The sequence below is a fragment of the Ammospiza nelsoni genome, chromosome 14 (genome assembly GCF_027579445.1).
Source record: "Ammospiza nelsoni isolate bAmmNel1 chromosome 14, bAmmNel1.pri, whole genome shotgun sequence".
Classification (NCBI taxonomy): domain Eukaryota; kingdom Metazoa; phylum Chordata; class Aves; order Passeriformes; family Passerellidae; genus Ammospiza; species Ammospiza nelsoni.
In genome coordinates this window covers 9,624,545-9,637,668 of record NC_080646.1, presented here as the reverse complement: position 1 = coordinate 9,637,668, position 13,124 = coordinate 9,624,545, and positions in this window count along the sequence as shown.

Here is a 13,124-nt window from a genome sequence, read left to right as displayed (position 1 = left end):
GTCTCTTCAGTGGTAACCAGCCTGAGATTTTCTGTGGAGAAAAAAATAAACAAATCAGAAGGAAGTTTTTAAAGATTGTATCACAAACCTTTCCAGCAACATGAGTATTTCACAACATTAACTACCTGACTTTGCAACTTCACTGCTTGAATTTTCTCTTGTGGCATGTGAAATGTTTTAGCAGCCATTTATTGAGAAACCCTCATAAAAATCTAGTACTTCCAAAAGCATTATGCATGCTATGGAGATTATCTTGATGGACAGAAGTTGCACAATTTACTTTGCTGTTCCCATAATTTTATGTGTTTGCTATAGATATTATTCATTGCAATGAAACTAGTGACTCTCATTTCCATTTGATTGCTAATCTATAAAATGCTTCTTCAAATGACCAGGTGAGACACTTCACCTTTAAAGCTATAAAGCCATAATACCTAAGAAAGAAAACCTGCAACAGATATTTCTCCTCTGGACAAATATTTCAGATGTGCTGTCTAAAGTCTAAGAGATTTATTGGGTGAGAAGTATGTTGAGAGTTGACAAGAACAATAAATTTAGTGCCAGATTCGTGACACTTACCCCATCGTAGTTTCCCCTCATAAATACTGGAGAAAAGGATTTCTATCACATGCCCTCTGGTACATTCATCAAAATGCCTTTTGAAATGTGAATTAATGAATAATTACATCCCAACACAGACAACAGAACATATTTATTTAAGGAGATTTGTAACTTCACTTTTGTATCACCTGAATGACAGTGTCAGAAGCCAGGAAACAAAAAGAAATAATGCAGCTAGCACGCAATTTCTGGAGATTGCTGCTGCTTTGCACCATAAAACTCCTCTCAAGAGCAGCAGGGTTTGATGATGGGATGTACCTATTGTTCAAGAATTCACTCTTCCAGAACCCAAGCCCTGAATATCATCTGTTGTGCTGCAGTCTAATACATGTGTGTTATCACAGGGAAAAAATAATAAAAAAAAAAATCAGTGTCAGGAGTTTCTTCCTGGATAGATTGGCATCAGCAAGAGTTTAATAGAAGGTAAACTAAATGACACAAGACTATCATCCCAACTGTGTTGAAATCAGCAGAAAAACTCTCAGCATGTCCCCTCTGAAACTCTCTTCAGATCATTCTCTCTATTGCATGGGCAACATCCCCAAACTTTCAGTGACTCAAATCACTACATTGGGTCTTATGCCCATCTCCCTCCATGTCTTTCACCTAGGCCAGATCCAAATCTCACTGTCTTCCTTTTTCCATGAGCATTTTTCATCTCTGTGAAGGCACTTTTCTCCAGATATGACCTCTGCAGACCTTTCTTGACCTTTCCCATCCACATGCCCTCTTTCTCCAGTTCATGTGAAGCAGTGCCTTGAGGATGTGGCCATGCTTTATAAACACTTTGCTTTGCTCAAGAGTCACTTGGAAATATCCTCTCCCTGTCATGCCTGTGTTTTACACCTTGGCTCCACAGGCCTGAGCATCCTGCTGTTTCTTTGTTGTGGGTTAACTCCAGGAAAGCCCCACACATCCCTGTGGGGTCAGCACCACGGGTCACAAATCCAAAACACAGCACTGTAAAGCTACTGTAAAGAAAATGAACTATATCCCAGCCAAAACTAGAACTTTTTTCCATCTTACCAGCCCCATCCTGCCCAGATTTACTACATCATCCACCTGGATGATGAGTCCTGAAGGGGACCTGGGGGTAAGGACTGAGATACTGCTGGGTTTGAAGCACTGAGGAGAGTTCTCAGGCTCTGTGGTTGTGGTGATGCTGAGGGTGATGACCACGTTGCCTGCCAGGATGAAAACAGGCATGAAGTGCCTGGGAAAGTGGATATAGATGATATTACACCTGACGGGTTGTAGGGGATGTCATTGCTGATCAGGCAGAAAACTTGGCAAGTTACCTTCTCTCCCCTCATCATTCCCAACAAATAAGGACTCAGCTCTCTGGGCAGCCATTCCTTTCCTCTCCAGGGCACATGAGAAGCTGGGATGCAGGGACCAAAGTGGGCGAATCCACCGTCACCACACTTGGTCTGACATGCTATTGCTTAAACCTTGTGGTGTACCCTTAAAGATCAGCACACCACCCTGCACAATGCAAGAACTGGTTCCAGCTGCCTCCCGTGAGAACTTCTCAGAAGCACATTTCTTCACACATTCCACACAGCCTCTACCTCCAGATCATGTTTCTTGTGATGGCCTGCGAGTCTGCCCCTTCCTACTTACATCTTGTCATGTGGCAGCCACATGTTGATTGTTTCTCCATTAACCAAACCTAATATCCTGCTCACCTATTTGTCTCTCAGAGATCTGTACTCCTGCTCATGACATCCTTTTAAGAATTGTAACCTCATTTCTTTTGAATTCCTTTCTCAAAACTCCATCCCTCCCAGAAAACCTAGGATAGCTGATTAGGTCTACCACACCTCTAATGAGTGAGGGTTAGCATCAGAGCCTGGAATTAAGTGGTACAGAGGCTGAAAAGGTCAGGAGTAGGTTGTGGAGGAGGAAAGGAAGTTAGCATGCTTAATAACAATTAAGATTAAAATGTATAATTAATATTACCTTGCCCAGTGTTTCAGTGAGCCTTTGTTGTATAATGTATTTTTTTCCCCACAGTCTGACTTTGTTTTTTTTCAACACTGCCCTCTTCAAAGAAGGCCTCTTCTTCTGAGTTTGGAAAGTTGCATGTTTATAAATAATAAATACTACAATAAAAAAATCAGGGCTACTGCACTTGCTAGCAAACAGCCAATATGCACTAGATCTCTTGGAAGTCAGAGGTCTTTTCTGCTGCTGTTTGTGCCGCTTTACCTAATTTGATGTAGTGAAGTTGCTCCTGATTTGTAAACTGAAAAATGGAGTTGCTAAAATGTAAAATTACAATATAAATATAATATAAATATTAAAATATTTAATTTTAATATTTATATTAAAATTAAAATCTAGCAGATGTGCATTATTTGCAGAGATGTGATTATAAGCCAGGAAACAGATATTTCTAGAGAAGTGACAGTATTACTATGTAATTAGAACAAAGAGGCTTCATAAGGAATGGCTTATTTCTGTCCACTTGCTAATATTCTTCCTTAGCTGTCACATTTAAGTGGACACTATCTTACTGAACATGAACCCCAGTTCAAACCTTCCCACTGCAGCTCAGAGAAATACAATGTTTCAGAAGAAAAATTATAACCTATCTTCACTGAATAGAAGCAGCAAAGGACTTAGTACATTGCTGGAAGACAAACATGAAATATTTAGGCTGGTTAGTATTAAGAAAGTCAAAGTGAATACCATGAGATGAAGCAGCCAAACAGAATTGGCAAGGATAGTCTTATAAGGGAGAGGTATTAATAGACTGCTACTCCCACAGGACATGATTCTCCTATCTTAATCAGGCAAATCTCCCACTAAAACTTTCAAAGGGCATCATGCCAGTCCATAGCTAAGCAGGAACTTTGGGACCAAAAGTGAAACCCAAATGTTCTGTCCATTCATGTAAGGCCTTTGTTAATTGCTGGTCTGCATCCTCCCTCTGCAACTTCCTGGCCCTGGCAGCTGGAGGGGCTGGCAGCTTCTCTGCTGGGCAGATGCTGGCACTCTGAAGATAGAAGTCAGAGTTTGATGCCAAGTGGGCCACGGTGCCTAAAGAGAAGAAATAATCTGAACATTCACAGCTGCTTTTTGCCATCCAGTGATCAACAGTGAACTTCTGGAGCATGGCTAGCAGAAGATGAATAGAAAGGCAAGAGGTGATACAAGTGGTTAGGCTCCACAGACCTCTAGTTAAATTGTGCTGTCCCCCAGCCTCAGTTTAAGCAGAGCTCTGGACCTACATATTTATTTGGACCTGCTACAAGAAAAGATCTACTTTTCCATATTTCTGTGTGAAGGACAAATCTCAGGCAGCAAGAGTATGAAATTGAAATGAGCTGCAGTTTGCTTTCCCCTGCAGTGTCCTGTTCTTACTCCCAGTCTTCCAGGACAGTTTTTACCTTACAGTGGTAGCTTAGGGAACCCATAGGATGTAGAATTCAGCATCCAATATAGAAGGATTCAAACCAATTTATACTATTTACATAGATGTCAGTATTGTCCACATAACATAAAATTAACATTGTTAACAGGGGATTGTCAGTATTGTCCACATAACATAAAATTAACATTGTTAACAGGGGATAAGAAGAATTGAGATTCAGGGCAGTAATACAAAGAACTAACAGGCTGTTCCATATCCACAAGCTGTAAGTTATTTTACATCTAGTACTGGCCATTATGTAAACTTTGTGCAATTTGTTTGTCTGTTTCAGCAATGGGAATTTAAATGAACAGGGAAAAGACGGTTCTATTTTGTTTTAATTTTCTCAGGTTAATAAAGTGTCAAATTAAAGCAAGGAATTAATTTCTCAGCAAATATAGAGTTTACAATAATTGTAGTTGCAACAAAGGTCAATAGACCAAATGGCCCTGTCTTGGTGCAACTGTGCTGAGGGCAGTACAAGAAATAATTTGGCCACTGTGTATCTGGTGTACCCAGTTCTCTGCTGCACAAGGCAATGAAAGGGAACACACACAAGCCTGCTGAGTGCAAAGCTCCCATAAATGCTCACTGCACTCTTGCACAACCAGCACAATCCTGCTTTTGAGTTCTCCAGACAGAATTTCAGCCTTAAAAATACTGTGTAGTTCTGCACATTTATAGACTACTAATGAAAAACCGGTAGATGAAATTTATACTACATGTTGTTTAACTGTGTATATATATCATGTAAAGTGGTATGCAGTGAAGTATATACACAAATGTAAAGCCTTAGATATTCCTTTATTTCACTGCACATGAAGTCACTTTCTCTCTCACACATGTTCTCACACTCAGAGCATAAGGAACCTACTGGTCCTCACTGATCCCCAGAATTCCTGTGGGGCTGGCAAGGTCCAAAGGTCCTAGAAGCTCACTCTGCCACATGTTTGCCTTTCCACACAAACATTTGCTAGGAAATCTATCACCTTCAATGCAGCACCATCATGTGACATGCCAATAAAAATATTTATGTCTCTCACATTTTCCAGACAGGAAAGTGTCTGTTGGAATGAAGATACTGCTGTACCCTCTCTTTTAACTACACCTTTCTTTTTTTTTTTTTTTTTTTTTTTTTTGTCAATAGCTTTGATCCTTTACAAGTGTCCTGTCAGTAACCACTCTGGTTTGGATTAAGGACAAATGCTCCAATTCCCTCATTTTTTTAGTGAAGCACTCATGCAAGCTCGTTTGTTTGAAGCTTGTGATTCAAACACTTAAAAACTAGGGCTTTGAGCCCCTAAATGTTTGCTTTCAGATTCATGGCATGTTCATTGCTAGGCATGTCAAAGGCTGCTGCCTCACCACACAGCATGGTCAGCTCCAGTCTTCCATGGAATGGGCAGTGGCATTTGAAGATGCTGCTGCAGAAATGAGCAGAAGCCAGGTCAGAATGTGTACAATTATTACTGCAATTGATGGGAATCTGGGTTATGCTGTGATGCTCCTAAGGCCTGGAGCTGTATTGTCACTGTCTATCCATGTACTGACTGAATCACTCAGATGTCCTACAGGAAACTCCAGGAATAAATAACTGAGTAGAATGAGTGCTGTAGTAGAGACTTCTCCATTTGAAACAGCCCAAGGAGACAATGTAGACATCCTTACTTCTAAAGGCTGAAGATGCCATCTCTTGACTTTGTGTCACTGTGCATTGGGATATGCCTGGGCAGTGTCAACAGCTGAATCTCTACTGGATTTAGTGCAGTCCTCCCTTTCCTGGCTAACAAAACTGCTGGGAATGGGTTTGATTTTGAAATGTTAATTTATTCCATTTTGAAGGCTGATTAGTCCCAGTGCTGGGCTTTTGTTTTTGGGTTGGTCTGAATTCTTCATCTAGGAGAAGGTGTCAATATGGTGACAAAACTTAATTTCTCATCTGTAAAACCTGTACAAATCACACAGCTCTGCCCTGTATTGTGACATACACACATGCACCCCATGGCTCCTGCTATGGAGAGGGTAAGGTTTTCCTACATTCTGGTGGGTTTTGCACTACAAGTCAGGGAGGCCCAGCTGAGGGCTCCTACACTATTTAAAAGGATATTGCAGGGCTGTTTTAGTGTAAAAGTAAAAACAGATGACACTATGTGAAAAGAGCTTCTTACTTGCTTGCCAAAACCTCTACAATTTCAAAATTCAGCTATGTATCTTTTAATATTCACTTCTGTGATCATTTGTAACATACAAACGCTTTAAAGTGGCCTCCAAGACTTTCTAAACATTCTTGCTTTCTGTTGTACTTCTAATCCTCTTATTTGTAGGGTGAAAGGAAGATAATGTTGGCTTTCTCTAAAGCTGGCTTACTTTCAGGAATATATGTACTATGACTCTTGCTTTCCTTACAATGCTAATGATGTGCATAACAGGTAAAAATACTAATAAAAATGGGTATTTAAAAAGATTTGATGGGCTGTTCTTCCATCTGCAATCTCAATTATTTCATCAGAGTTGAACACAATAACGTAAGTAAACTTCTGCCTAGTACTTGATCCTCTGTAAAATAATGGAATCAATTTGCTGCTTTGTACTGACTACCCTAAGCTGGCCACATGTTTCTTTATGAACATTGATTGTAATGCCTAAAAATGCTCAGATTATTTTCAGTTTGAATTACTCGACCTTGCAGAATAATTTTTGAGGATGACATGGAAACCAAGCGCTTGGAACATCTTATATTAATTTTTCTCCTTTGACACTAAAATGGCCACCATGATACTTAAGTTACCTAAAATGTCACTGCAGATTTGAATGCTCACAGGAATAAGCAGCAGAAAACTCAGTAAAGACATGGTTTTGAAAATGTTATGGTGGAGTATATGAAAAAATTTTAAAAATTTGTTCTGCACATGTGTAACACACAGCCCAGTGGAGTCTATGTCTGTGACAAATGTTTGCCACAAAATCTAAGTACAGACAGGTTATAAAAACTGATGGTATCTGGAGAAATGAACAACATTCAGGCCCAAAATCACAGCAAGCATTATCACAGTGTGAATTCTATTTATGACTAGTGAGAAATAATGTAAAATAGTTTTGAGTGATTTATTCTGACATGACAGGGAAACTAATCTGTATGAATGCAACTCTGTATTTTAGGGAATACATTCTTTTTATTTTAAGTATTCCAGGCTGCATATTGTCTACCACAGAAAATTAGTGTTAGTGCAGATCCAAGAAAAGTCAAACATTGTTTTAGAAAGGAGGTATTAGAGGACATAATTAAACATCAGCACCTGGGTCAATGGCCTCTTTGTGTAAGATGAAAGTTATAAGACCCATAGTTTCTTCTGAAAATCAAAAGTCAAGCAGCCCAGGAATTCCTAAGACATATCTAGGATTGGGGTGAGAAATGGTTTCTCAAATAATGAGGCAGAACTGAAGTCTGAAAACTAACTGAGAAGGAATTTTGCACAAGCAGTTGCATATAGAGGCTGGAGTGTGGGGTTGGCTGCTGGATGAGAGAGCTTTAGGCCAAGATTATCTGATTTTTCTTTAAGAAGAAGGTCTGTGACTCTTGATATTCTTTTAAATAAAGACATGTGTGAACTGAACTAGTTCACAAGTATTTAGTATTGACTGTGTCAGTAGGAGCAAGAATGTATTTGTATGAAAATTAACTGATAGAAACTTTAACCAAGGGAATGATAAAATACTGCCAACTTGAGATTCCTAAACTGGGCTTTGGTCTGAGGATAAGACAAGAAAGTTTTTGCAGATTTTTTTTTAAAGAAAAATGGGAATTCCACTGAGAAGCTTAAGTTTAGAAACTAATATCCCAACCTCTACAAGATGTCTGTCAAACTGTCACTCACACTGAAAAGTACTCCACCATTGCTTGTACACATGGCCACCAGCTACACTCTGCTGAGTTTAAAGCAGAGAAAACTGCAGCTGTAAATATCCAGGCAAACTGCTGAAATGCATCTACAATGGATGTGTACCATGCAGCTGGTGGAGATGCTCTCTTTGAGCACAATCAAAAACTTGAAGGCAGTAGAAATCTTTCCATTATCTTCTAAACTTTTCAGAGGGCATAATTTTACAGCATTTTACAGCATAATTTACTCCAAATTGTGTTGATTATACTACTTCTAGCTCTGAACCATAACAGACCATAAGGTACTGACTGATCAGCTTATACTTCTAGACAAATTTCTAACCTTTTTTGTTGTAAGTTCTTGTAGATTTGGGGAGAAGATAAACACATGTGTTTGTGAGCTGGATTTTCAGAAGTGTTCCTGTATTTTTAAACTTGAATTCTGTTGTAAAGAGATGAACTTGGGACTCTTCAGCATTGTGTGTGGTGGAGAGTTGTTGAACCTTGGGGGCTTTGCTGGTTTTTTTGCTCTCCTGCTGTCCCATAACAAAATCTGTTTCCTTTTCAGAAAAAGGAAGCCAATACTTATGACAGCTACCAAATTTTGCAAACTACTGGGAAAAACTATTGGGTCAAGCTCTGCTTTAGCTTCATTGAACCTGCTGTGAGCTGAGGCACTGGCACTGTACTACAATCTGGCCATTGTGTCCAAAAGTACAACTATTGGTAAAGGAAAATATCCATGAGGAAGCTTCTGCAGGACAGACTAGCACAGGAATTATGGCTTCAGGATCTCACTGAGCATTTGTTGATGCAGGGAATGGCTCTCTCTGAAGCTCCTCAGCACAGGCTGGTGCTGTACCATGGTGTAGATGTCAGGACTTGGCCACCTGGACTTTCTCTTCTCCCTGGGGTCCCTGTGTTAGCCAAAGGTGTGCCCCAGCACAGCTGTCACCAGCACCAGGGACACACTGCAGTCTGCCAAGGCACTGCTGGGTCAGATGGACTGCTGCTTCCCAGAGGCAGCTTGGACGGTTGCCACTGTTGTACTTGTCTACACATCCAAGTTAGTTTATTTTCTTTAAAGTGTGTTATTCAGCTCTGCTAGAAAGGACAGGGAGAAAAGCCACATAACAAATATCTATGCTGCTGTTAATGTAGTCCTTCCCAGGCCTCTGACCTTTCTCACCAGGACGGGTTTCCAAGCTTTGTTCCAAAATACAGATCTGTATTTCCCTGAAGTACTGAACAATTTCCACCAGAGGTCTCTGTCTACCAATAATTCCAGTCTGGTAGGATTGCTCATGCACTTCAAGGTTCGAAAGTCAGTGTTAGGCTGTGTCTCTTCGCAGGAATAAGAAACAAAAGCAAGATTTCCCAAATCTGAGTGCCTGGGAAATCATCGTCTACTTTACAGAGCAGTAATACCCATCTATTACATACACAGAGAATTTCAAAAAAGGTTTTCTTATATAAGAAGTTATTTAAATAACTCCCTTGAGCACATGTAGCCTATGAAAACCAACATTTCAATGAATTTAAGAATTAGGAGCACTTCATCAGAGTTCAGAAACTGTAAATATCCTGCTTTTACATGCAAAACAAGTAAGTTCATTTGAAGCAAGCAAAATAAACTCCTATCTTCTCAGAATGTCTGTGATCCCTAACTTGAGATATAACTATGCTCAGGGGGAACTGCTCCAAGAGACATTTAGATTTCATGCTACAATATCTTTGCGTCTCATCTGGCTTTAATACAAGTGTACCATCTGTTTATGACAAAATTATTTATTTTTATGCCTACATTCCCCTATTATATTTACTAATCTACTTCACTCTATGGGATGCACTCAAAAAATGCAAGGTGCTAAAAATAAGGATTAAACATTTCTGCCTTGAGGTCTGGTCTCTAATTGCTCTGTGCAGCACTTCAATTTACCAAGAAACATTAAGAAGTCTCAAAGAGAGGCTCTTTTGAAGCTCAAACAATATCATCAGGGTGGGGCAAGTTCCCTTCCCTTCCCTCACCTCAGGAAAGAACCTTATCCTTTCTTTGTGCCAAGACATTTGCTGGTGTTTTGTTATGGCAGAGGATGGTATGACATGAGAACCTTGCAGCAGAACCAACACAATTTCCCCAGCTCACAGTAGAGCCACACCACTGCTTGTGTGGAACATTACATCAACAAAATGCTGCTGATGGCTGCTCACCCTGAAATAATCTCAAACATATCCTGGTGTAGTCTCTCAGCTGAGATGTGAAAGGTGCACATTCCTTTCATCTCCAGCTGTCCAAAAGCCACAGTTCCGTATCTGAAACTGAAACAAGGCCAGCGACCAGTCCAGCACATCTGTGTCACCACCAGCAGCTTCTCTAAAGAGAAAACCAATGGACAAAAACCATGGGAGCAAGGTCTGATCCTGCCCATCTCAGTGGGGTGACTCACAGCAGGTGTTGTTGTGTTGAATGCCTGAAGAATTACAAGCCAATTTCTTAGCAGCTCTTACCCATGTCATAAAACATACCATTACTATATGCTAATGCCATGTACATACATACATGCACCGAGCCCCTTCATTTCTGCAAAATATTACAAGTTGTGGCCTTGAAGCAGTACTGGAAGCTGCGAATATTGCACTGAGAAATATACTGAAAACAAGTTCGGCCTTAGAACACAACAAACAACAGTTGCAAGATGAGAAAATGTATTAATGCTCTTTGCAACACCTGGCACAAGGCTGACAGTTTACCTTAGCTGAGGAGCAAAATTTACTCCAACCTACAACAGAACTCCTACTGGAGTGAAGGTGGCATTATATGGAAGAATTGTAGGCTCAGTTCCAAGAGCACTGTAATTCTTTGTTCAGCTTTGACTCACTCCCTTGTGTTCATGCACAGGTAGCAGAGGGGGTACTTATTGGATGAATAGACTGATAATGTGCTCACTTCTTCAGTGTCCACTGCTATAACAATCCCCTTGGGATTAAGTGAAAGAGGAGGAACTGCATGTGATTTAGGACAAGGAATTTTAACCAAACAGCAGAAATTTCCACTGTGTCTCAAACTGAATATTTTAGTCAAATCAATGCCTGCACCTGTCTTCTGCTTGTAATTCACCATGAGACAGAGGTCCCTTGGTAATCTGGTAGAAATTCTTGCATTCCTTTGAAAAAAATCACTTGTAATTCAGTAGTTCTTTGATTTGCAAACTCTGGGTAGAATTTGATTCATCTTTTGTTCACTCTTTTCCAGCAAATACCCACATTCCAGCTAAAGCTGATCCTTGTTTTGTCAGTATTGTCTCTGACTTCAAATGGTATGTTCATTTTTTTTGGGAATGCACCATAATCTAACCTCTCCTTCTACCTTACATTCAGGTGCAGAAATGTGTTGTGATCACAATAATGGTGAGATGACAGGCAGACCTGGCTATCAGGGTTCAGTTCCAGTTCCGATACTTTGCAGTTTGATTCTTTCCTCCTACACAGCTGTTGCAGGCCTGGATGACATTGAAGGTACAACTCCCTCCTCTTTCTGCTCTGCCAGAGCATGTTATAACTGAAAAGCCCTGGAAGAAGCTACAGACTGAGAGAGGATTGTGTGGGAACAACACAGAGATTTAACTTGAAGCTATGGATGTAGAGAATCTCTAAAAATTATCTAAAAGTCACAACAGTATCAGAGATTCCATCTGAGGAGACTGTCCTTCCCTTCTCTAAAGCCAAGGACATCAATATTCTGCTTTAGGCCCAACAATGTTGAAAGACTATTTCATTACAGCTCAAAAGCTCTGCAGCTTTGACCCATATGATGGACCAGAATGAGGAAATGTATCGACTAAAAGATGCTTTGGTCCTGTTTTGTGTCCAAAAGAGACTCTTATTTTCACTTCATGTGAAAGAAGAAGAAAGATGGAGGAACTTTCTGTCCTTGTTCAGTCTCTAAACAACACTAAATAGAGTAAGGTCCCTCATTTCCTGCTGCTGTAAAATTTATGGCCTTTCAGTAGCCTACAGCTACCTTCAAGAAAATAAAACAAGGCAAGAATGGACCAGGAGACCCAGCAGAAGATGCGGCATAATCTAACCAGTGAAAAGGGGTTGTGAGTATTATTTCCTTGTCTTTTTAGGAATATTCTTTCATAGCAGAGAGGTTCAGATCCATCTTACCACATATCTTTTCCCAAAATCTATCCTTTTGCTTTGCATCTACTATAGCAAAACATTTAAAAGTGTCTTTCTGTTGAGAGACATTGCTATTGGCCTGGGAAAAAAAAGACTTCTCCCCCCCAGATATTGACTTCAGCAGAAATACACACTTACTGTGTGAGAGCAGAATCTGAGAATAACAAAAGACAGAAGTGCACAAATTATCCAAGAGCTTCACTTATAAACTTGGAATGTGCTCCAGCTTTTAACAAAGTACAAGAAAACAAAAGAAAAAAAGCTCAACAATAGCAAAAACATTGCCAAAGAGTTGGGAGAAATGTCTCACTGCTCTCATGTGAGCAATGAGATTAAAATTCTTTACTCTCAGCTTTTGAAGCCACAGAAATTAAGATCTCAGCAAATATTTCAATACTTTCAGAAGAAGAGAACTCATATTTATTCTACCTGCAGATATTGGGCACAATGATGCCATTATTTAACTGTTTTACAAAACTGAGGTCCATTAATTCAGTTATCTGCTGGTGTGAAGTCAAGGCTTTTGACTGATAAGACACTGTAATTCTAACAGTCCCTGCCAATTCATAGATGATGATGTTGCACAGACAGTATTAATTTTTAAAAATTAAAAAATTATGTACCTTTGCTGTAAGCAGCTACTCAAAGTTAGCACTCTAAAAGAGAGAGTCACCTTTTAAGGACAAAAGGCTTGAGGAAATAGGAAGGCCATGATCTGATTATGTGAATAATCTTTCCTTATGTCACAGTGCACATGAGAAAGATGTTGCAACATGGTCCTTGAGAAGGATGCAACACTGGGCTTGGTTTTTACACTGTAAACAACAGATAAAAATGGAATCCTAGCAACACTTGGAATTATAATGCATTGTGTTTTGGGCTGGCTGCTTGGTGGAGTATGATGATGAACATAAACATTCCCAAATCACATTTATTGTAATGTGCTGATGGCACTAATTTCTCTATGCTTGAGTCCTTTTCTCACATTTTCCATCCCCACTTAGCTTTAGATTCTGTAAG